Source organism: Lissotriton helveticus, chromosome 4_1, assembly GCF_964261635.1.
Source record: "Lissotriton helveticus chromosome 4_1, aLisHel1.1, whole genome shotgun sequence".
Taxonomy (NCBI): domain Eukaryota; kingdom Metazoa; phylum Chordata; class Amphibia; order Caudata; family Salamandridae; genus Lissotriton; species Lissotriton helveticus.
In genome coordinates this window covers 202,167,196-202,190,405 of record NC_136063.1, presented here as the reverse complement: position 1 = coordinate 202,190,405, position 23,210 = coordinate 202,167,196, and positions in this window count along the sequence as shown.

Below are 23,210 nucleotides of genomic sequence, written 5' to 3'. Positions count from 1 at the left end.
GATCTATTAGCTTGTAAGGCTGGATAAAAATAGTGCAATAGTAAAGTTTGTACGTCCCCAACTCTACCAAATCTTGGTTCCCTGCCAATGAGTTCGGCTACCCAGGGCTCTCTGAAACTAACCACCACACAGTCCCCCTCAAGGTCTTTCTTACCATAACCTATCCAATCCACCCTCCTTACATTGAGTATTTCAGGATTTAAGTTGGGAGGGAGTGGCCGATTTTTATTAAGCCAAAAATGTGACCTTATTATAAAGATCCTTGTGTGTTTCCCTCTTACCGGGTACAAGTGGAGCCACTCCTGTTAAAATGATTGTATAGGGCACTGACTCCGGTGGAAGGTTCACACACTGTTTCTTTCGGATAGGTTTGGCAATAGGTTGGTGAGTGGTGTTTAGGCCCCTAGCTGGTGTTGGGTTGTTCTGAACCTGCTGGTTTTTGGTGGGCTTAGGCCTCGTAGGATTCTCAGAAGGGACTATTTTCATATGAGCGGGTCCTGTTTTTTGCGGGGCCTTTGGTTTAGATACTCCTACTTGTGTATTAATACCCCCTGCATTATTATTTGTCACAATTATGGGCTTCGGGTTGGACGGGACAGAAGGGGACAAACCTGCTTTTGCTAGGCTAGAAAGAATTCTATCAGAAGTCGCTAAGTTATCCTTCACCAGAAGATCTAAGGTGTCCATTTTTGCATTTAGCAACCTTGTCCTTTCAAAAAGAGGTAAAACAATAGATTTAAATAGCAACTCGATTTTGGCCAAAAATATTTCTTCTGAGATGCTAGTCATAGTCATAGTCTCACCCCCCCCTTGTTGGGTCGAGGCGTTATTGTCAGGTGACTGTGGGGGTGAAACTGAAGCATTTACCACCCCCTCTGTTTGTTCCTCCAGATCTGGCGAGGCTACCCTCTTACGTTTCCCAGGATTCTGAGTCGGTGTCTGTTCTAATAAAGAGGGAGAGTCCATAGGATCATTACTAATATTAAGTTTTGGAGAGTTTGAAAGACCCGAATTATCCCCGGACTGATCTAAACAAATAGTCCCACCATTGGGTAAGTTCTCATGTGCAGTATTAAAAACATTTTCCTGGTTAGAATTCATAATCTCCCTAGTATGAATCTCAGGAACAGGTGCCAACATTACATCTACATTGCTATCCGCATTCAACATAGAGAGTGGGACAGGGGAGACAGCCTCACTTATTTTCCCTAATGAAGAACGCTTGCCAGTAATGATATCAAATGAGAGGCGTTTTTCAACTAAGGCGATCTCCTTCTCTAATATGGCAGTTGAACGTTTAAAAAATTGATCAATTGTACCAGTAAAAGTACCATTAGAGGTGGAGACCTGAACCTGTCTCTCCTTGCCTGATCTAAGGGTCATTTTTGCTTAAAAATTTTTTTTTTTTTTTAGGGTATAACAGGCAAAAATGTGACCAACCTGAACAGGTGGCAAAGCCACTCAATGCACAAATTTAAACTAACCAAATAAAGGGACTTTAACAATAATATTAACACAAATTATAACTATAAAAATAAAAATTAAAAATGACCAAGGTACAATTAGATTGTTTAAAAGGGTCTGGAAGGAAGATGTTAGTGGTGGGGCCCAGCCCAGCCTCCTCCGGCCCCGGATGGCCACAGACGGTCCCGCCCTTGTCCCGGGCTTCTCCCGGGACGCTCCCGCACGCTCCCGCGTAGCCGGTGTTTACCTTCACTTAAACAGGAAGTCCCGCAAATCAGAGCGAAGGGCGTGGTGATGGCCAGGGAGAGCGGCCAGCTGGTCAGAGGCGCGGTGAGCAGGGACTTCTGGGAATGGAAGTCCTGCCCCGCTCGCTCGCAGCCCTGGTCCGTCCACGCGGGTGCAACACAATCTTCCCTTGCCCTCTGAGGCGCAGCGGGACCCGCGGAGCGGGTTCCGCAAGTCGTAGGATAATTACAGTGCCCAAAAGGAGTGACTGTTAAAGGCAGCAACAGGCAGCAAACGCCAAAGGATTCCCACGTCGGACGATCTACTTCCGCCCTTTAAAGAAGTAAAGGCGGGGCGCGGTGATGGCCAGGGAGAGCGGCCAGCTGGTCAGAGGCGCGGTGAGCAGGGACTTCTGGGAATGGAAGTCCTGCCCCGCTCGCTCGCAGCCCTGGTCCGTCCACGCGGGTGCAACACAATCTTCCCTTGCCCTCTGAGGCGCAGCGGGACCCGCGGAGCGGGTTCCGCAAGTCGTAGGATAATTACAGTGCCCAAAAGGAGTGACTGTTAAAGGCAGCAACAGGCAGCAAACGCCAAAGGATTCCCACGTCGGACGATCTACTTCCGCCCTTTAAAGAAGTAAAGGCGGGGCGCGGTGATGGCCAGGGAGAGCGGCCAGCTGGTCAGAGGCGCGGTGAGCAGGGACTTCTGGGAATGGAAGTCCTGCCCCGCTCGCTCGCAGCCCTGGTCCGTCCACGCGGGTGCAACACAATCTTCCCTTGCCCTCTGAGGCGCAGCGGGACCCGCGGAGCGGGTTCCGCAAGTCGTAGGATAATTACAGTGCCCAAAAGGAGTGACTGTTAAAGGCAGCAACAGGCAGCAAACGCCAAAGGATTCGAGTGACTAAGTTGGGTACCGTGTGATATGACCACAGGAGTTTTTGTAATGACCTTTCAACATTTAAACCACTGGCAACGTCTAACTGGATATTGTCCTTTTGCAAGGGGTTGACCCTCTCAACTAACCGATTGGCTCTAGGGAATGCAAAAATTGTCTTCCTTTCCTGACATGTGAATTGGTTCTTTATAGCAACAACTACTCTTATTTTGGGTTTGAATCCTTTTCTAGAAATGGTATGACCAAGGCATTCTACTGAGATGACACCCAGCTGACACTTCTCATGTTTTACAGCGAGATCTGCATCTCTCAATATTTTGAGCACTTCACATAGTGTAGAGTCATGTTCGTATCTATTGCTTGCATAGGCAAGTGTGTCATCCCGGAAGCACAAAGAATTACTAACTCCATCGAGAATCTGCTGCATGATTTTCTGAAACAATGCAGAAGTGGATGCCAAGCTGAATGGCCTTTTTTTAATTTTTAAACATAAATGCTCCTACCAGTGTAATAAAAGTGGTAACGATCTACTTGATGATTAGCCATCAAGTCGATCACACTAAAGCAATTAGCTTTGCCCATGTGTAGTGCTATATGCACTCCCATGTATTGGGACTATGTGATGACCTTTGACTACCATTGTTTTATTTGACTTTAGGTGTTTTAATTTACTCTAGCTCAGAGGTCTTCAAACTTTTTGATGCCGAGACCTCCTTGTAAAACCTTTTTAGGCTTAAGGACCCCTTCCAACAAAAGTTTCTAGAAACTGGTACTCCTTATCATCAACAACTATCGACAACCATAAATGCGCCTGTTAGACCTCATCACATCCATCCATCCATCATTCATCCATCCACACTTTCACACATCCATCCATCCATCCTTCATCCATCCACCCTTTCATCCTTCCATCCATACATCCATCCTTCATCCATCCACCCTTTCATCCTTCCATCCATACATCCATCCTTCATCCATCCACCCTTTCATCCTTACATCCATCCTTTACCCATCCACCCTTCCATCCATCCATCCATCCATCATTCATCCACCCACCTTTTCACACATCCATCCATCATTCATCAATGCAACCTTTTATCCATCCATACATCCATCCTTCATCCATCCACCCTTTCATCCTTCCATCCATACATCCATCCTTCATCCATCCACCCTTTCATCCAGCCATCCATCCTTCATCCATCCACCCTTTCATCCATACATCCATCCTTCATCCACTCTTTCATCCTTCCATCCATACATCCATCCATCCTTCATCCATTCACCCTTTCATCCATACATCCATCCTTCATTTACCCACCCTTTTATCCATCATCCATCCACCCATCAATTATCCACCCACCTTTTCACACATCCATCCATCCATCATGATCCATGCAACCTTTTATCCATCCATACATCCATCCTTCATCCATCTACCATTTCATCCTTCCTTCCATCCATCCATCCATCCTTCATCTATCCACCCTTTTATCCATCCATTCACCCATCATTCATCCACCCACCTTTTCACACATCCATCCATCCATCATTCATCCATGCAACCTTTTATCCATACATACATCCATCCTTCATCCATCTACCTTTTCATCCTTCCTTCCATCCATCCATACATCCTTCGTCTATCCACCCTTTCATCCATCCATTCACCCATCATTCATCCATCCACCCACTTTTCCCACACATCCATCCATCATTCATCCATGCAACCTTTTATCCATCCATACATCCATCCTTCATCCATCTACCGTTTCATCCTTCCTTCCATCCATCCATCCTACATCCATCCACCCTTTCATCCATCCATCCATCCACTCATCATTCATCCACCCACCTTTTCACATATCCATCCCTCCTTCATCCATCCACCCTTTCATCCTTACATCCATACATTCATCCTTCATCCATCCACCCTTTCATCCATCTATTCACCCATCATTCATCCACCCACCTTTTCCCCATTCACCCACATCCATCCATCATGATCCATGCAACCTTTTATCCATCCATACATCCATCCTTCATCCACCCACCTTTGCTGTGCCTCTCTCATGGGGGAGGAAAGGGGGGGGGAGTGGGGTGATCAGTATCTCTCTGCGTCTTCTTCCTTCTTCCTCTCTCATGGGAGGGCATCTCTGTGCCTCCCTGCTGGGGTTGGGGGGTGGACAGGCTGTAACAACATCTCACCTGAAGAACAGACTCTCAGGCACATTTCTCCTGCACAGGTGCCAGGTATGAGGGTTCGTGCTTTGTGCTTTACAGGCGGGACCCACAGCTCCAGGCGCTCAACGTCCATTGAATTCAAAGGGCTACAGCCTCCACCGCCAGCCCTCCCCCCCTCGTGTATGTGAGCCGGGCTGAAACACCTTCAGGGACACACACAAAGCCACACCCGAGTACTTCACAGGTCTTTAAAAGACCTTTTACTTGTTAATGAGGCTTTGTTGTTTTTCACCCCTCGGTGTGAATTAGGCCTCCGACGCCACTAAGGCAAACTGACAATCTGCGACCCCCTTCCCAGGACTCCACGACCCCCCCGGGGGGTCACACCCCACAGATTGAAGACCGTTGCTCTAGCTTGAAAGTACGACATAATTTTATTCTGCATGTGCATTTTGCCTTAAGATTTTATTTCATGTCTCCTTGTAGCTTCAGAGTGGAAATGTTTGCTTTTTAAAGCCTTGTCAGGAACATAATGTGTGGGATGTGCATTTGAAAGCATGAGAGAGAGAAAGGTGTGCAATGTACTTCTCTGTTTCGGAGTGTAGTGCAATAGGCAATGATGCATTAAGTCTGCAAGGAATGGAGCACATTTTAGAACAATACATAATCATTGAAGATAACAGAAGCACCTTTCTTGGTGAGGCTTTTCCTACACCACTTCCGCATAACATGTGCATTAGGGGTTTGTGGTTAGTGAAAACCTCGAACTTACATCCCCAAATATAGTTTGATAGCCCACACGCAGGCCAGAGCCTGCTGGTTTCAGTATTCTGGATGTGAAGGCTAGGGTGTGTTCCTGACACCCACTATACCGGACCGCTCATAACCCAGTTAGGCTTGCATCAACATTGATGAAACATTTACAATCATCCTGATATGGATGTAACATGGGGGCCCCACACAGCCAAATCCTTAACTTTGTCAAAAACCTGAAAAAGTTCACTCAGCCATGAAAACTTTACACCTTTCCTCAACAAGGCTCATAAGGGCACCAAAGTTTGTGTGTACCTATGCACAAACCGGACATAATACTCTGCTCAGCCTAAAGATGACCGCAAAGCATCTCTATCTTTTGGGTGGACCTGCCTGGCGAATGGCCTTGATTAAGGACAACTTGGGTTTGATGCCCTCTGGTGAGATCACATGACCTAAATACTCAAGCTATTGTGTGCCAAATTTGCATTTGCCTTTCCTTATCAGCATGCCTGGCTTGGCTAAAACAGACAATACCTTCTACAGAGTTGTGTTGTGTGCTTTCCAACCACTAGAAAAAAACAATATGTCATCCTGGTAGGCTTGGCCACTGGGATGTCCTCCAAGAGATTGTCCATGAGTTTTTGGAAGACACTAGCTGCAGAAACTAGGCCAAAGGGCAATTTGAGATTCTTAAACACTCCAAATGGGGTGACAAATGAGGTAAGTTCTTGTGACTCAGCCATGAGTGGTTTCTGGTGATACACCGAGAGCAAATCTATGATGGGGAAGAATTTGGCTTCCCCCAAATTCGCAAGCAACTATTTTTTTATTTTATTTTTTTATAAATGTTTTTATTTTATTTTGAACCTTCACCCAGAGTCTCAACAGGTAAGTCATATATACAACATATATTACATTGTTACAGTAAATCGTTAATTTCAGGCATACAGACAATACATTTAGGGATGTTGTTCTTCGGTGTTCCTTCCCCTTTTCACTCGACATATTAAAAATGACCCACTTAAGATGCTCCTCTTTAGGTAGTGAGGTTGTCAATTTTTGACTCATGGTTCCTGCGTGTTGGTATATACAGTATCAAGTCCACTTCCCTCCATCTCTAAATTATAATGTCTTAGCTACGGCTGCCAGATCTTTTCACATTTTTTGGGACACCCTCTGGCCTCGTAAGTTGTTTTCTCTGCCCCCATGTATAAATCCATGCCAGCCCGCCATTCCACAAGCATGGGCAGGCCTTCCCTTCCCCAGTGCCTGGCAATATCACGTTTGGCGACTATGAGCCCCAGATTGCACATTAGGAGCTGCTATCTAGGAATATCTACATCTGTAGGGATGCCCAGAATAATATATTTAGGGCCCAGAGGTATCTGTGTTTCAAATATCTAGTTTAGCTCCTGTACTATTTGCAACCAGTAACTTTGTACTTAGTGGCATTCCCACAGTGCGTGAATGTAGCTGACTTGGTTGGTTTTACAGCGCAGGCAATTAGGTGTCTCGCCCTGCCCAATGCATTGAGTTGTGCTCTGTCATAATACACCTTGTGTAAGACTTTGAATTGCATTAGCCATAGGCGGAGCTTAATTGTGACCTCTCTCAGGTGCATCAGAGCTGCCTCTCTATCTATTTCTTCGAGGGGACCGGTGCTTTCCTCCCATTTACTTCTAAGAGATACTAGTCTGTCTGGAATATTATTTCTCAGGGTTTTGTAGGTCCAGGAGACTGCTTTGGAGGGTATCTCTTCCTGTACTAGTCTCCCTTCTAGCAGAGCATATTCAGGAATATCGGGGAGATCCTGCTTTTGTGCCCTCCAGGCATGCTGTAATTGTAAATATTTATACCGTTGTGTGTGAGAGAGTTGGTATTCAGCTTGGAGGTCTGTAGAAGACTTTGTGTCCCCCCCTTGATTATGTTGCCTAGCGTTGTGATCCCAACTGTGTCCCATCCCCCGAAATGCCGCAATTTCCCCAGTTCAGGTAGTCGCCTGCCCTCCCAAGTAGTGTGGCTCTAGTTAGTCTTTTCCCCAATTTCATTTGTCGTTCTGCCCCTCGATTGCCCGTCGCATAGCCGGTAATAAATCCTGTGTCCCTGCTCCTCCATACAGATAATGAAGGAAAGTATGTTTCTTGAATTGGAGCCTCTCTAGAGCGTATGTAGGGTGGTCTCCTGGCGCGTGGCACCATTCATTAATTACCACAAGATGAGCGGCCCAATAGTAGGCTTGGATGTCTGGCAGGGCGATTCCTCCATTATATTGGTTTCTTTGTAATGTTTGTAGTGCCGCTCTGGGTGGCCCCCATCCCACAAGAGTTTCCAAAGCTCATCATTGATGGCCTTAAAAATTATGTCAGGTACTGCGTGATATGTATTTTGGAGTGTATAGAGTAGCTTGGGGAGCATTATCATTTTATACATTGATGCCCTTCCCAGCAGTGTCAAGGGAAGTCGGCGCCATCTGGTCACATCTCGGAATTTTGCCAGGATGCGTTTAATATTATGGGTGAGGCAATCGGCCTCCCTTGTGAAGATATACATTCCCAAATATTTGAAACCATGTTGGTAATCTGTAGTTGCTCTGGCAGTGCCCCCTATAGGGTAAAGCCTAGACTTTCCCCAAATTATGTCAGGTACTGCGTGATATGTATTTTGGAGTGTATAGAGTAGCTTGGGGTGCTTTATCATTTTATACATTGTCGCCCTTCCCAGCAGTGTCAAGGGAAGTCGGCGCCATCTGGTCACATCATCTCGGAATTCTGCCAGGATGCGTTTAATATTATGGGTGAGGCAATCGGCCTCCCTTGTGAAGATATACACTCCCAAATATTTGAAACCATGTTGGTAATCTGTAGTTGCTCTGGCAGTGCCCCCTATAGGGTAAAGCCTAGACTTTCCCCAAATTATGTTGCATCCTGCTTGCTTGCCATATTCCTTAACTAGTTGCAAGATCATTGGGAGTGTATTATTAGGGTTAGTGACATAAAGTAGGATATCGTCCGCGTACAGCGAGATCCGTTCAGCGGTCAGGCAACCTCTGATGTTCTGGTAGCCTCCAAGCCCCGGGTAAGCTCTAATCTGGCAGCCTAACAGCTCCAAGACTAGCGCAAAGAGCATGGGGGACAGGGGGCAGCCCTGTCTGGTTCCTCTTTCAATAGAAAAATTGGCCGACTTTATTCCATTGACCCTAACACTGGCTCTGGGGCCTGTGTACATCAACTCCACCCATGCCATAAATTATTGTCCAAATCCAAATTTCACCAGAGTTTGCCTCATGAAGGGCCAGTGGACAGTGTCAAAGGCTTTCTCTGCGTCCAAGGAAAGGAGCAATTGTGAAGATGGTCTATTTTTCACAGTATCGAGCCAGATGGCGAGGCGACGGAGATTTTAGCGTGTGGTTTGACCTGGCATGAAGTCAGACTGGTCTCTGTGGATCAGCGACGTGATCACCGTTATAAGCGGTGCCGCTAGTACAGAAGCCAGTATTTTGGTTTCGATATTCAGTAATGATATTGGGTGGTAGGATTTGCATTTCTCTGGCAGTTTTCCAGGCTTAGGTATGAGTTGGCCTAATGGCTAAGGCGCTCGACCTCGGACCTGGGGATCTGGGTTCGAGTCTTGGTAACGACGCCAAACATCCTGTGATTCTGGGCAAATCACTTAATCTCCCCGTGCATAACAAAAATGAATGCGTGTCCTCATTTAACGTAACTGGTGCTATATAAAGCGCTCTGATACCTGATTCAGTTCGGGTCAAGTTCGCGCTATATAAAACTCTGCAAAAAAAAAAAATGACCACCACTGTAGCTCTGCAGAGATCTAGCGGCAGCGACCCCGTGTATCAAGCCGCTTGGAACATGCTAAGGAGATGGGGAGATAACAAACTCGCGTTCTGCTTAAAAACTCAGCTGGCAGCCCGTTTGGGACGGGAGACAGCCATGAAAATGCTGGCTTTACAACGCGCTGCCATTACGACGCTGCCATCACAACGCAAGTCGTTACAATGACTTGCGCTGGAGGGCGCTCTTGGTAAAGAAATAGTTTTATTTTCTATTCCAACACCTTCCCTACTGTTACGTGGGCTGGAGTTGGAATAGAAAATTAAACTATTCCACAATCCAGCGCCTACAGCGCAAGTCGTTGTAACGACTCGTGTTGTAATGGATGCGTAGTAATGGCAGCACGGGGCAAAGCCTGCGTTGCCATGACATACATCCGTTTGGGACAGGGGTTTTCCCCGACTTTTGTTTAGCTATAGCCTCTAAGACCTCTATTAGGGTAATTTCTTCCTCCAGGGCTTCTCTACTCTCCTGTTGTAGGGCAGGGTTGTCAATATCACTAGGGTATTTTTTTATCTGCGTTTCGTTCGCTAGAGGACAAGCCTTGTATTGTTCTGTGTAATACTGTGCAAACGCACCCGCTATCTCTTGTGCGGTCATGTGTCTTTTCTCTCATTCCTGGATCTGTGGGACCCAGTTCGCTTCTCTCTCCCTTCTTCCCACCCAGGCTAGGAGTCTCCCTGCTCTGTCTCCTACATAATAAAGCCTGTGGTGTACAGCTTGAATTTCAGTCTTGACTGCTAGTTCTGCCAGGGCGCGGAGCTCCCTCCCTGTAATTTCTAACTGTCTTAGTAAAATGGTATCATTGTCTGCAGTGATGCTCCTCTCCATTTCCAAGAGTTTATTCTCTAGGATTTCAATTTGATGATTTTCCTCCCTGCGCTTTTGCGCTATTGCATTTGCACTTTCCCTCGGATTACCTCCTTGTATGCCTCCCATAAGCTGGCTCAGATGTTACTGAGCCCTTATTTTCTTGAAAGAATAACTCGGACTCTGTGCGGATCACTCCTATTGTTTTATCACAGAGTTCCCAGGCATTTAGTCTCCAGTCCGCTCGCTGTCTTCCCTCTCCACCTCCCACCATTAGCCACAGTGGTGAATGGTCCAAGACCCCTCTTGCAAGGTATTCCACTCTATCTACCCCTTGTATTTCCCCTGCTAGTGCAAGGAAATAGTCAAGTCTCAAGAAGACTCTATGCGCACCAGAGAAGTAGAAGAAGGTGCGATCTGTAGGGTGTTGCTACCGCCAAAGGTCAATTAGCCCCAGTGATTTTGCAAAGTTTGCTAGTGGCATGGGAACCTGTGCCCCCGCTGCCACCTATGAAGGCGCAATGTGTACCTCTCAAATGAGTTTCCTGTAGGAAACCAATATCTGCCTTTAATCTCTTAATATGCTTTGCAATGAATCCCCTCTTAATCTTGCTTCCCAGCCCGTTGCCGTTCCATGTCAGCACTGTGTATGGAGTATCTCTATTTGTGTGCATGTCATCTTGTCTATCTTTGTGAACCTGGGCTGGCCTAGCTGCATGCCTACTTCCTTATGTCTCTTTCTGTTGAAATCTATTCTTCTGTACCTGGCTGTATAAGAAACATGTTTAACAATTAAACTATAGAGTTCTTGACCCTCTACCCCTCCCCCCCAACTCTCCCACTCCCTACGCCTGTTCCCCCAACAGTCAACATGACAACTCGGCGTAAGTTCAGTGTGAGAGGTCTGTAGCCCCACCCCTTTCTTAAGCCCTCCCAACGATAATCAGTTCAACAGCGCCGAGACAGCTATGGGTATTTGCGTTTATAAGTTGTTTAAATAAATAAAATAAATAAACAAACAAAGGATATAGTCTTGAAATAAGTCAATCCGCTCAGCGATACTGAGCCCGGTGTTTCCTGTGTGGGGGGCATTGTTGCAGTTGTGCAGTCCGGCTGCCCCCTTCTTAGCCCATATTTCGGCCTTCCTTGCCATTCTCATCTTGCTGCTGGAGTGTATGCTATCAATGTCTTGTCTTGGCGTCTTGAGTTTCCATGTTGTTAATGTTCTTCAGCAGCAGGTGATCACTTTCCGTGTCTGTTTGGTACTCTTTGTCCAAGGGCTCTGTGTTGACTCCCTCTCGTTCCTTGGCTAACTTGGGTCACCTCTTCATCAGAGTCTGATTCCATCTGTTGCTTCGATCCCATTGGGGCTCTTCTCAATGGGGTCCCTGTCTGCATTCTACGTCCTTTTGAGTGCAGGCGCCTCTGCTCTACTCTCTGTGGTTTTGGGTCTGATCTTGGCTGTGCATCCCTGAGTTGTGATCCACTGGCCCTCATTGTTCGTCGCGGCATGGGGCATTCCTCTATCTAGGCCCATGCTTCTTCTGTGGTTTTGAAAGAACTGTGAGGTGCCCTGAAAGATGATCTTCAACTTAGCAGGAAAAAAATATGTACTGGACCTGCATGGCTCTTAACTTCCCCTTCACTGAATCAAATGTCCGTCTCATCTTCTGGTCCTCTCTCAAATAATTAGGGAAGATCATTATCTTGTTGTTTGCATGATTAAGTTCCCCAATTTGTTGCGAGTCTCTAAGGATCTTCAAAATTTAGAAACCTCACGATTAGTGGACACGGGAGAGGGGCCCAGGAGGCGGCCGTATGTTGGGCAACTTGTGGGCTCGCTCAATGATGAAGCAGGGCGAAAACTTCGCTTCAGCAAGAGAGTTGTTGCGCAGCCATGACATCATAAAGGCCACCGGATATGCGCCTTCCGCACCTTCCGGAAACCCACCAAAGTGCAGATTGTTCCTTTGCGCCCTCTTTTCCGCATCATCTACCCTCCAGGCCACCTCACGCATAGTTGCCTGAAGGGCGCTGACATCCGATTGTAATTTGTGTGTTGTGTCCTCCACTTCTAAGATGCGGGTCTCCGCATGAGTCACCCTCTCAGCCATATTGTGCATGTCTTGGCACAGTAAGGATACCTCGGACCATATTCTGCCATTTTGCCATCTATTGCCTCTCTGGAGGCCTGGATTGCCTGAAGGATGGTCATGTTGTCTGGTGGCCCCGAGGGACCCCTCCCATCTCCGATGGTTGGGGGAGCCCCATTGTGTATTTATCCATCTTGCCCTGCTTTTGGCTTTTCTCTTCTTTGTCTCTGGCCATTGTCCCCTTCAGGGTGGTTATATTTCTTGAGGGAGCATGAGACCCCGTTTATGTGCACCGCGTGAGATGTGGGAGGCAGGCAGACTTAAGTCCCTTTTAATAATGTTTGAATGGTGTGTCTCTAGTGCTGGGTAGTGCCTCTTTATGTCACCTTATCTTGAAGCGTTGTGGGGCCCACTGGGTCAAAACCTCTGTCACTGACTATTGTATTTTTTATCTCCGCTCTTCCCAATTACCATCTCTGGCTGTGCTGTTACGTGTCAGGCCTTCCTAGCCGTACCGCAGGTGTTTTAGTGGGGGGGTACGAGCCTTCCTGCGATCACAGTATCTCCTTGTTACCTCCGCATCATGTTCCTAGCCCCCGGGGTTCCACCACCACTCTGGAGGATGTAGTCTCTCCATTTTTGTGCCTGTGTTTCTTGTTTTCCTTCTAGGGTAGGTGCAGATGATCTCCCAGTGGTCTCTACTGAAACTGATTTCTTACCTAGGACTGTGCCGTTCACCGGCTCCCAAGAAGGTCGGCCTCTATTTCTCTGTTGGGCCTTTCGCCCTCTCTCAGATCCAGTGTACACTCCTTGAATAGGGATCGAGGAGCTTCCCCTCCTCTTTTTGCTCCATGGGGCCCGATCTCACTCGGCAGTTTATGAGGCTGAGAAGGTCTCCAAATTATAGCCGCCTTACCAGTTCTATTTACCTCTGCCCATGTATTACCCAGCCCCCATGTGCACAGCAGAGTCCAGGAGCGGGGGCTCCGCACCGCGTGTCGCGACTCACCATGCCAGGCCTTCCTCGTGAGATAGCAGGGGTTACACGCTGCTTTCTTTGGCCCTATGTCGGCTTGGGCTCCCAAGCAGAGATCTTCCAATTCACCATCTCAGCAATGCCTACTGGTGCGGGCCTGGTTTCGAGGCACTCATCCGGTATTTTCACTGTGTCTTACTGGGCATGCAGTGCTTTTGGGCCCCCACTCAGGCAGGGGTATCTTGAGCCGGGGTAGTTGTGCAGCCCAAGTAACACGGACCAGTCTTTATGCCCCCCTTCTTCCTCACGTCATCCACACAGCCCGGATCTCCCCTCCTTGCTGGGGACAGTGCTGCGGCTCTGCCGCGGCTGCTCACTCAACCATGGACTCCCACTTCAGCCTCTGTGCAGGTCCACACCTCGTGGGGGGGGGGGACATATGCGGGGGCCAGACCCAGCGGCCTCCCCTGCTCTTGCACTCCCATGCGCGGTCCCTCTCACCTGCACACGGGTTCAGGGCTTCGTCTCTTGTCTCAGAAGGAAGCGGAACTGCGATTTCTCCTGCGGGTCGTTGTTGGGTCCAGCCTTGGGAACTCTGGGACTCAGGAAGCGCAGCAGAACCTCAGTTGCGCTTTGCACCTCCGTTGTGGGGCCGTGCTCCTTGTTCAGCGCGCTCCATCCTCCACCTTAGCCAAGCGGCCCTCGCCTCTGTCTCTTCGCATTTCTTTGCCGTAATCTGCCCCGTTGCTCGATGTGGATCTCGGTCAGGACTTGCAACTCGCTGACGTCCCCAATTTTTACTCGATGGCGTTTAGAAGGGCAGGATTCCTCTTAGGATAGTATTTGGGCTGCCGGAGCTCCTTCAGACGCAGCTAGCCAACCATGTTGCTGACCACGGCCCCCCACTAGCAACTCTTGTATAGTGGAAAGAGGGTGGAAATCAACCAGGATATTCTTGTTCAAGGAACGCAAGACAGCATAAGGCCTGCCCTCCCCAGATTTTTTTCTCACCACGACGATGGAAGAAACCCATTCTGAGGAGTCACAAGGCGTAATGACCCCCTCAGCACATAAACTTTTAAGTACAGAGTTAAGTTCATCTCTTGCACTTGGAAGAAGAGGAATTACTTGTGCACAATTGGCTGAGCATCTGACTTAAGACAACTTTGATGTTCGAAGTCTTTGATATTCTCAAATTTGTCAGAGAATATACTTGGGAATTGTTTCAAAATATTCTCAACATCTTCCGCGTGTGAATCACCATCAACACACAGCACATGGAGACCTTCCTCCTGATAACCTGTTGGAATCTCTCCTTAAACTATTGGAGTTCTCAGATCCTTGCACTGGGTATAAACCCATTTTGGCTAAGTCTCGCCATCCGATGATGTCCCGTCCCTTGACAGCTACATTTATCAAGCACTCGAGAGTGGATATGAAGAACCCCAGCATGTCTATGTCAGACTCATCAAATGCTTTGCGCTTCACATCCTTCAGCTCTAATTTGACTTTGTCACTCCATTTATCATTGAAATACTTTATTCGAAACAAAATTTCATAAAAGTACATATACAGTATCCATAATAAATCCATAATAAACTGTACATAAAACAAATCATAAAACAATTCAGACAGTAGGTACGAGTTTTGACCTAATGAGCCAAGCATTCGCCACATATTTAGCCACCCCACAGACCATATACATTGAAGAAACATCCGTTAAAAAAATACGCATAGCTAATCTATGGTCCTTCACCCCTAGGTTCCTACAGACAGGTTTCAACCACCTTCCTCTAGGTTTTTTATATGCTACACATGCAAATAGGAAGTGGCCCAAGGATTCTTTTGGGCAGGAACAACCTGGGCATTTGTCCTCTGTTCCTCTATGTCCCTTCCAACATGCCTTGAATGAGTTAAGGGGTAGAATACCATATCGGAGTTTCAGAAACAATGTTCTATCACGAGGGACCTGGATAAAATCCAAAAAGGGCTCTAACTTCCTAAGGGGCTTGTGATCAAGGAAGGTACTAGTTAAATGACCCCAGTTTGGATTCCTGTGTTCTTTGGCAACAACCCAATCCCAATAAAGTTTTTTGACAATTGCTTTTGGGGGTGGCAGTTGCGAGATCCAACTCTCCTCCAGACCTATTGATTTTACAAGTCTCTTTAAATTGTTGAGCCATTTAATTTTGTTTGCTACATTTAAACTAATAAGCTCATCCAGAACCTGAGCATAATTATAAAGTTCTGGGGTCCTTCTAAGACGAACCCAGAATAACAAGGGGCGAATTTGCACTAGATCCACAACCGATTTTTTACCCATGTCCAAAAAAAGAGGTTTCAAAGGGGACGATAAGGGTAGCGAGACCATATCTCTAATAAACTTATTCTCGGCCACCGCTAAAACTTTTGTATTTTCCGCCCCCCAAAGTTCTGAGCCATAAACTGCCGCTGCCAAAGCTTTCCCTTCATAAATTGCCAGGGTGGGGGCTATGGGACGACTGAAAGATCGACGCTGGTTCTTAAGAATTACTCCTGCAACCCTTTTGAGATTTAAAACCATTTTGGCGATATGGGCTGACCAGCTCAAGTTATTACAAAGTCTCACCCCGAGGTAATCAAATTCCTCTACCACCTCCAACGGGGTGTCATTCAGCCTGAGGTTTACCTTCCTAAGTTTCTTTTTATTAGATAACACCATCAGCTTTGTTTTTGAAGTGTTTATTGACAACCCCCTATCTATACAAAAACTGCAAAAACGATCGAGTAGTTTTTGCAAACCCATGGGGGATTTTGACATGAGCAAGGTATCGTCGGCAAAGAGGAGAGTGGGTGTTTTCTCTCCAGCAAGGACGGGGGCATCAGCCGGATCCTCCCTCAAATGGGCAACAACCCCATTAATAAAGAGGGAGAACAAGGTTGGGGCCATCACACATCCTTGCCTCACTCCCCTATTCACCGGGATCTTCTCTGTCAGTTGACCCTGGGATCCCCATCGAATCCTGGCATAATTCCCCTCATGGAGTTTAATAATAAATTGTAGGAGGTAACTAGGAAAACCCATATCGGATAGGACCGACCAGAGCTTATTCCGTGGAATCACATCAAATGCTGTCTTCAAGTCTATGAAAGCCAGGTATAGACTTCCCTTAGTAATTAACACTGACTTCCAACAGACTGCACAGAATCTAAATACCTGGTCTATTGCACCTATATTGCTTCTAAACCCGGCCTGGAAATGGGACAAAATACTCTTATCCACAAGCCATACTTCTGTACGGTTTATGATTACCCTTCCAACCACCTTCTGAATAGTATCTATCAGACTTATCGGTCTGTAATTGGAAGGGTCGTCCCTGTCGCCCTTTTTATAAATGGTTATTACCTCGGCACCTTTCCAGGAATCGGGAACAGGATGACCAGCATGTATCAAATTCATCAGATTGGATATGTATTTAGCCCACACATTCGATTCGTACTTTAACAAGTCCCCTGGAAGACCATCTTGGCCTGGGGCCTTCCCGGGCAATAATTTAGAGATAGCATCTAGTACTTCTCTCTGAGTGAATGGATCTGTGTTATAATTAAAATTACCATGAGGCGTGCTTTCGGGGATATTAGCTGATAATAATGTCACGCTATCCACAATCTCCTCACAATATAGTTTAAAAAAATGAGAATACCATTCCTGGTCCGTAATATGATTTAAAATAGGACCTGCTCCCTTTCTATCTAGTGCATTAATTAATTTCCAAAAGGCAACAGTATTTTTACCACAAGCTGCTTCTTTCAACTGTTGCCAATGCTCTTCCTCCCATTCTCTTTTGGCAGATTTTATACTATACGCGTAATCTTTCCTGGCTAACCGCACGGCCATGGAGTCCTTACTACGTATTGCTTTAGTAATTGCTTCCCTTTTATTCCTACGATTACTCGTATACCATGGATTACTATTTAATTTGGTACCGTTAGGGCGGGATTTTCCTGGTTGCTTCTTACAAAAGTGGGCTCCCACTTTAGCTATTAAATTACTATAGGAGACTGACAAACTACGATCAGCTAGATTAACTGGAACAGACTCTAAGGCTGCCAAACTAATAATTTCTTTAGATACCAGGTCTTTGATATTTTGAAGCTTCCCCTCATCGCATTTGACCACATTCCATTTTAGCTTCCGATTTTTATTTACAGGGAAGACCTCTTTGGTTATCATCTCCGCTTCCTGTCTAGAGTTCCGGCCACTTACCCATTTGAGTTGCATACATAAGGGGTTGTGGTCACTATAGGTAGACTCCCTAACCACCATATCTATTAAGTCAGGCCAGGAGTATTCATCTAAAAGGATGTAGTCAATACGAGAGGGGCACCCCAGCCTATTAAAAGTCATCGCTCCTTCGCGATCAGAGTTTGTACGGCCATTAAGAGCCCAAAGATTGTAATCTAACACCAAGGCATTCAACTGAATGACCCTAGATGACCATTTCTTAATTGGGCTAAGAGTTAGTGGGGGTATAGGTAATCTTCCTTCTACTACATTGGGACCTGATTCTTCTTCCATATCTAACGGTTCAAACGTGCAATTGAAGTCTCCCCCGACTATTATTTTAGATCTAGCCGGGAGTTTGGACAACTCCTCATCCAACAGTTCTAATACTGGAGAAGCAAGCCCTCCCTGGAGACCTCTAGCATAGATACAGAAGATTTCATAGCTGTGACCTCCTACACTGTTCTTTAAAGTGATGTGCAAGATGTCATTAGAAACATACTTGTTGGAGGTGACACTACAGTTCAGAGATATTTTTACCCAAATGTGTAGCCCACCCGAAGGGCGCCCTCTCCCCAATGAAACAGCTGGAACATAAAAGGTAGAATAACCATTCATGTATTCAGGGAGTTTGCACCACGTTTCTTGAAACATACAAATATCATATAGGTTAATAAAGGTGTTCCAATCAGGATTTGCTACGTTTTTCTTTAAGCCAGCAATGTTCCATGATAAAATATTAATTGAAGAACCCAGTTCCTTAGTTCCCGATTGTCCTACAGAGACTATATCCTGAGTGCAGTTACCAGCTACTACCATGGGTACAATTGTATCTGAACTAAAGCCAGCGTTAACCACTATATCTGCGGGCAGATTTGCTTGATCTTCCAGTAAGGGATGCAACACCCCTCCTCCCAAACGCTCGATAGACCCGTTAGTAAGTCAATCGACTTCCTCCAGGCCGTTGAAACGGTTATAACATTGGATAGGATAATCCATCTGTGGACCCAACCATCCCTCCTTGAACCTATTTCCCCCATTATAAGTTCTACCTCTCCCTCTGCGTACTTCTTGCCAATCGTCGCTAACAGCCCCTCCCCAATTATTATAGCGCTGGTTCCCTTGGTTTACAGGTCTCCTCCAACCAGTTTCATGCGTAGAAGCCCTAAGCCAACTCCATCTATTATCGTGATTACCCTCAGGCATATAAAAATATGATAGAGGTTTGACGAGAATCCCTGAGTCAGTGTTACGGTGATGCCCTGAAAAAATAAACTCTACTATGCAGGGATCTTCAAATGTGATCACCACACAATCGCCTTTGAGCTGTTTCTTTTTTTCTCCAACCCATGGGGCTCTCTCCACCATTAGAATATTCTTATTAATATTTGGGGGTGGTGGAAAGTTCCTGTCCAGCCAGTGACAAACTTTATTTTTAAGGCTCCAAAATGTTTCGGGGGTGTCAGGGGTAGGCTCAGGGACACCAGTTAGCACAATCACAAATGGGGAGGCGTCAGATGGTAAACTAATATTCCGCCGAGCCCTTGGTGTCTTTACAGGGGGTAAGAGAGGAGTAGCGCTGGATGCGGCCTGATCTACTTTCACCGGGGGTTTTTTAACTTCTACAGAGACTGGTTTAGTGACCACTTTATCACCCTTCTCTACAATTGTGGTAGATGGACAGATCTTGGTTTGCTGGGTGGGTGCTATTAAAGAATTCCTAACCACTGGCAATAAAGTTCCCGATATACCGGGTGTAATCTTCTGGGTTACATTAGTTTTATCCCCCCCCTTGCATTCCAACTCCTTTGATATAATTCCAAGTTGTTGTTCTATGCCCTGGAGTCTGACTTCAAGGGGCAAAAGTAAAGACCTAATGAGATCCGCTAAGGAATCAAAGAAGGGCGCGTCCGCATCCTCTTCACTCTCTGTAGATACATTAGGGCTACCATTATTAAGAATACTATCTATGCTAGAATCCAATACAGTTACATCAGGCAACTCTAGGGGCAGGGGGTGCGATACACGATGTATCCTAGCTGTGTCAACTGTAGCATCCACACCCAACCCTCCCTCCTGTGCACCAGTTCCCATACAGGCCATATTCTCCAAACAGGGTACAATATCACTAAGCACCTCAGGGGCGGTTAATTTTGGGGAGGATATTGGACCTACTACAGGAAACCCCTGCAACTCTAGAGGAACTGCATGTATAATAACATCAGTAACCAGTGGAGTAGCAGGGGTAACAGACTCGATTGGGGATACTGGTAATAAGGGGACCGAGGGTTCATTTAAGCATTGGGGCTGGGCCATAGTCAGTACTGGTGTCTCATGAGTAGGTATTAATTGAGGCGTAACTAGTAAGGGCAAATCTTTAGTCGGGGTACGAGCCAGGGCTATATTACCCAGTGACGATCTTTTGGCATGAAGCAAATCTTGGGAAACCCTCCGTTCCATCAAAATAATACCTTCGTCAATTAGAGTGTTGGTACGGAGGATAAAACTATCCAGAGTATTAGTCAGTTTTTTGGTTTTGATGTTTTTTATCCCTGCCCCCACCTGGCTTCGAGTTGTCCGTGTAGACATTAATAATCCAACACTTACTGTCAGTGATACTCTATGCAAAAAGGTGGAGGACCTCTGATTTAAAACTAACCCCTAAAGATCACAACAATCCTACGATAAACCAATACACTATCAATAACAAGAGTTAAACCAAACAATCCCAAAAAAAAAAAAAAAAAAAAAAAACACAATAAAATAGTGGCTTTGTAACAACAGGAATAGTCTAATTATACACTAGGGGGTACCGCCAGTCCAGTCCTTTCGGTCCTCGGAGGGCCTCAGAGGGCCCGCCCTTTGCCCGGGCTTAGCCCCGGGCTGTGTCCCGCGCGCGTCCCGCGTGCGCGCTCACCAGTGCGTTGAAATAGGAGGGTTGGGGGCGGGAAGAGACACCAGGTGCGCTGGGATCTTCAAGCGCTGTGCACCCTGGCTCTCGCAGTCCCGGCCCCGGCAGCGTCCACTTTGGTCCCCAGTCCTCGTGTTCAGGAAGCAGGGAAAGTAACCAGCAGAGTAAAAACGGTTTAAAAGATCCAAAGTCCTCAGGAATGTCCCCACAAGGCTGCGAGCGGCGCCGCGGAGCGGGGGCCGCGAGCCTTAAATAGCCGGTGTTATCAATCAAGGGCGGAGGGCTGGGGGCGGGAAGAGACACCAGGTGCGCTGGGATCTTCAAGCGCTGTGCACCCTGGCTCTCGCAGTCCCGGCCCCGGCAGCGTCCACTTTGGTCCCCAGTCCTCGTGTTCAGGAAGCAGGGAAAGTAACCAGCAGAGTAAAAACGGTTTAAAAGATCCAAAGTCCTCAGGAATGTCCCCACAAGGCTGCGAGCGGCGCCGCGGAGCGGGGGCCGCGAGCCTTAAATAGCCGGTGTTATCAATCAAGGGCGGAGGGCTGGGGGCGGGAAGAGACACCAGGTGCGCTGGGATCTTCAAGCGCTGTGCACCCTGGCTCTCGCAGTCCCGGCCCCGGCAGCGTCCACTTTGGTCCCCAGTCCTCGTGTTCAGGAAGCAGGGAAAGTAACCAGCAGAGTAAAAACGGTTTAAAAGATCCAAAGTCCTCAGGAATGTCCCCACAAGGCTGCGAGCGGCGCCCGCGGAGCGGGGGCCGCGAGCCTTAAATAGCCGGTGTTATCAATCAAGGGCGGAGGGCTGGGGGCGGGAAGAGACACCAGGTGCGCTGGGATCTTCAAGCGCTGTGCACCCTGGCTCTCGCAGTCCCGGCCCCGGCAGCGTCCACTTTGGTCCCCAGTCCTCGTGTTCAGGAAGCAGGGAAAGTAACCAGCAGAGTAAAAACGGTTTAAAAGATCCAAAGTCCTCAGGAATGTCCCCACAAGGCAAAGAAACATGACTTCTAACAGGATGGTAATTGGCGATCTCGAATCAGCTAAGACTGGTCCCTCAACAACACCAATCATTGCAGTGCCCCATACCCCCTTAACTTTGTTACAATCAAAGGCAGCATTACATTCAGTAGTTAGTATGACATTATCAAGCTTTTCTGTAAACATGTCTACTGAATCTGACACTTCTATGGTATTGACTTGGGAGGATCTCTTGCCTGATCTGCACACCACCTGAAAGTGGCCAATCATTTCACATAACATTCCTCTTTTGCAAGTGGCAGGGAATTTAGCACTATTGCCAAGGAGGATTTTTGAGCTGCACCAAAAGCAAAATGTCTTAACCTTTTTAAAAGGTTGCTTCCCAGATCTGCCTAGATTCACCGCCTGACAGTATCTGCCTATACATTCCCAGTATCACTTTTAAAGCATTAACCCAGTGTTCACTATGAATCACTTTTGTTGAATTCATCAAGCGCTCAATGCCCTTTGCTGTATAAATAGTCTCCAAAAGCGTAGGTTTTTTACAAATGAGCAGTAGTCCTGTATTCTCCCTCTGGGGCAGACCAAACCAGTCATGCGCACTATGCCCTTTTCCATGTAGGCAGCAGTCTACATGGAGAAAATGTCCGGGCATTAGCCCCTGGCTCGGCGGTGTCCCGACCAATCACAACCGTGCTTGCAGCATTATGATTGGCTTAGGTGGGAGCCTAGCTGCCTGCTTCCTGTTCCTGCCAGAGGCAGGAGCAGAGACGATTTGGACCTTGTTGGCGGAAAGGTAAGTTTCATTTTTTTATTATTATTACATTAACCCCCCCCCGAGTGACCCCTTGCCCACCCACCCGCGTGTCAATGCTGCCCGCGACTGATGCTGTCAATTAGAGTGCAACACGCAGGAGCGACCTAGTGCTGGCCTACCTGGGTATTCACTGTCAGTGTGGTGCACACACACCCTACGCTCTGAAAGTCTCGTTGTGGGCACTTGCGCTGAACATACCAATGCATCTAACCCATCCTGTCTGCCACTAGGAGTACTGGTGCTCTTCTTGACCAAGGAGAAGTTCCGGTACTGAAGGGGAGAAAATTGAGAAATACCAGTACTCAGTACCGGTACATTTAACCCCTTCGCTGCGGCCGCGATTTTTCCCCTGTGCGGTAAACAAACGAACAGGGTGGGGCCGTGACGAACCCCAGCCATCATCAGCACACGCCCACCGCGGGGCGAAACGGCTGGGGTGCGTCACCAGCATGGGAGGGGTTAAAGCACTGATTATAAAGAAATTAGAAACAGGTTTTTAGACAGGGATAGCAGAATCCATGTATTAAACTATTTCCGAAGCCCATAACTGTAAATCTTATTTTGAACACAAGGTGGCAGAATGTCTCCGTCGTACATTCGTCTTCCTGCTTTAGACTTTTTTTTACTTCACTTTATGTCATCGGAACCCAGGTTTCTTTCTCTGTACTTAGTGGTTCACTATGTATAAAGTTATTACACAATTTGTGATATAGCTGTCATGTGCCCATATTTCCACATTTACCTGTCTACATCTGTCGAAATGAGCTTGAGCCGTGATTGCTCATCACACTTTCTCGGAACTTGATCATACTTAACATTATGTTTTTATACATTGTCCCAGCACGCCACTTTCCGGGTGTAAAGGAAAAGGCAAGTCTGAAAGCAGCCTACAGTTGATTTTTATTTTCTTCCATTAAAGCTCCTACTGTGTTATTGGAACCCATGTAAACACGGAGCCAGCTCTCTCTCTCTCTCTCTCTCTCAGAGCTTTAAGTGGGG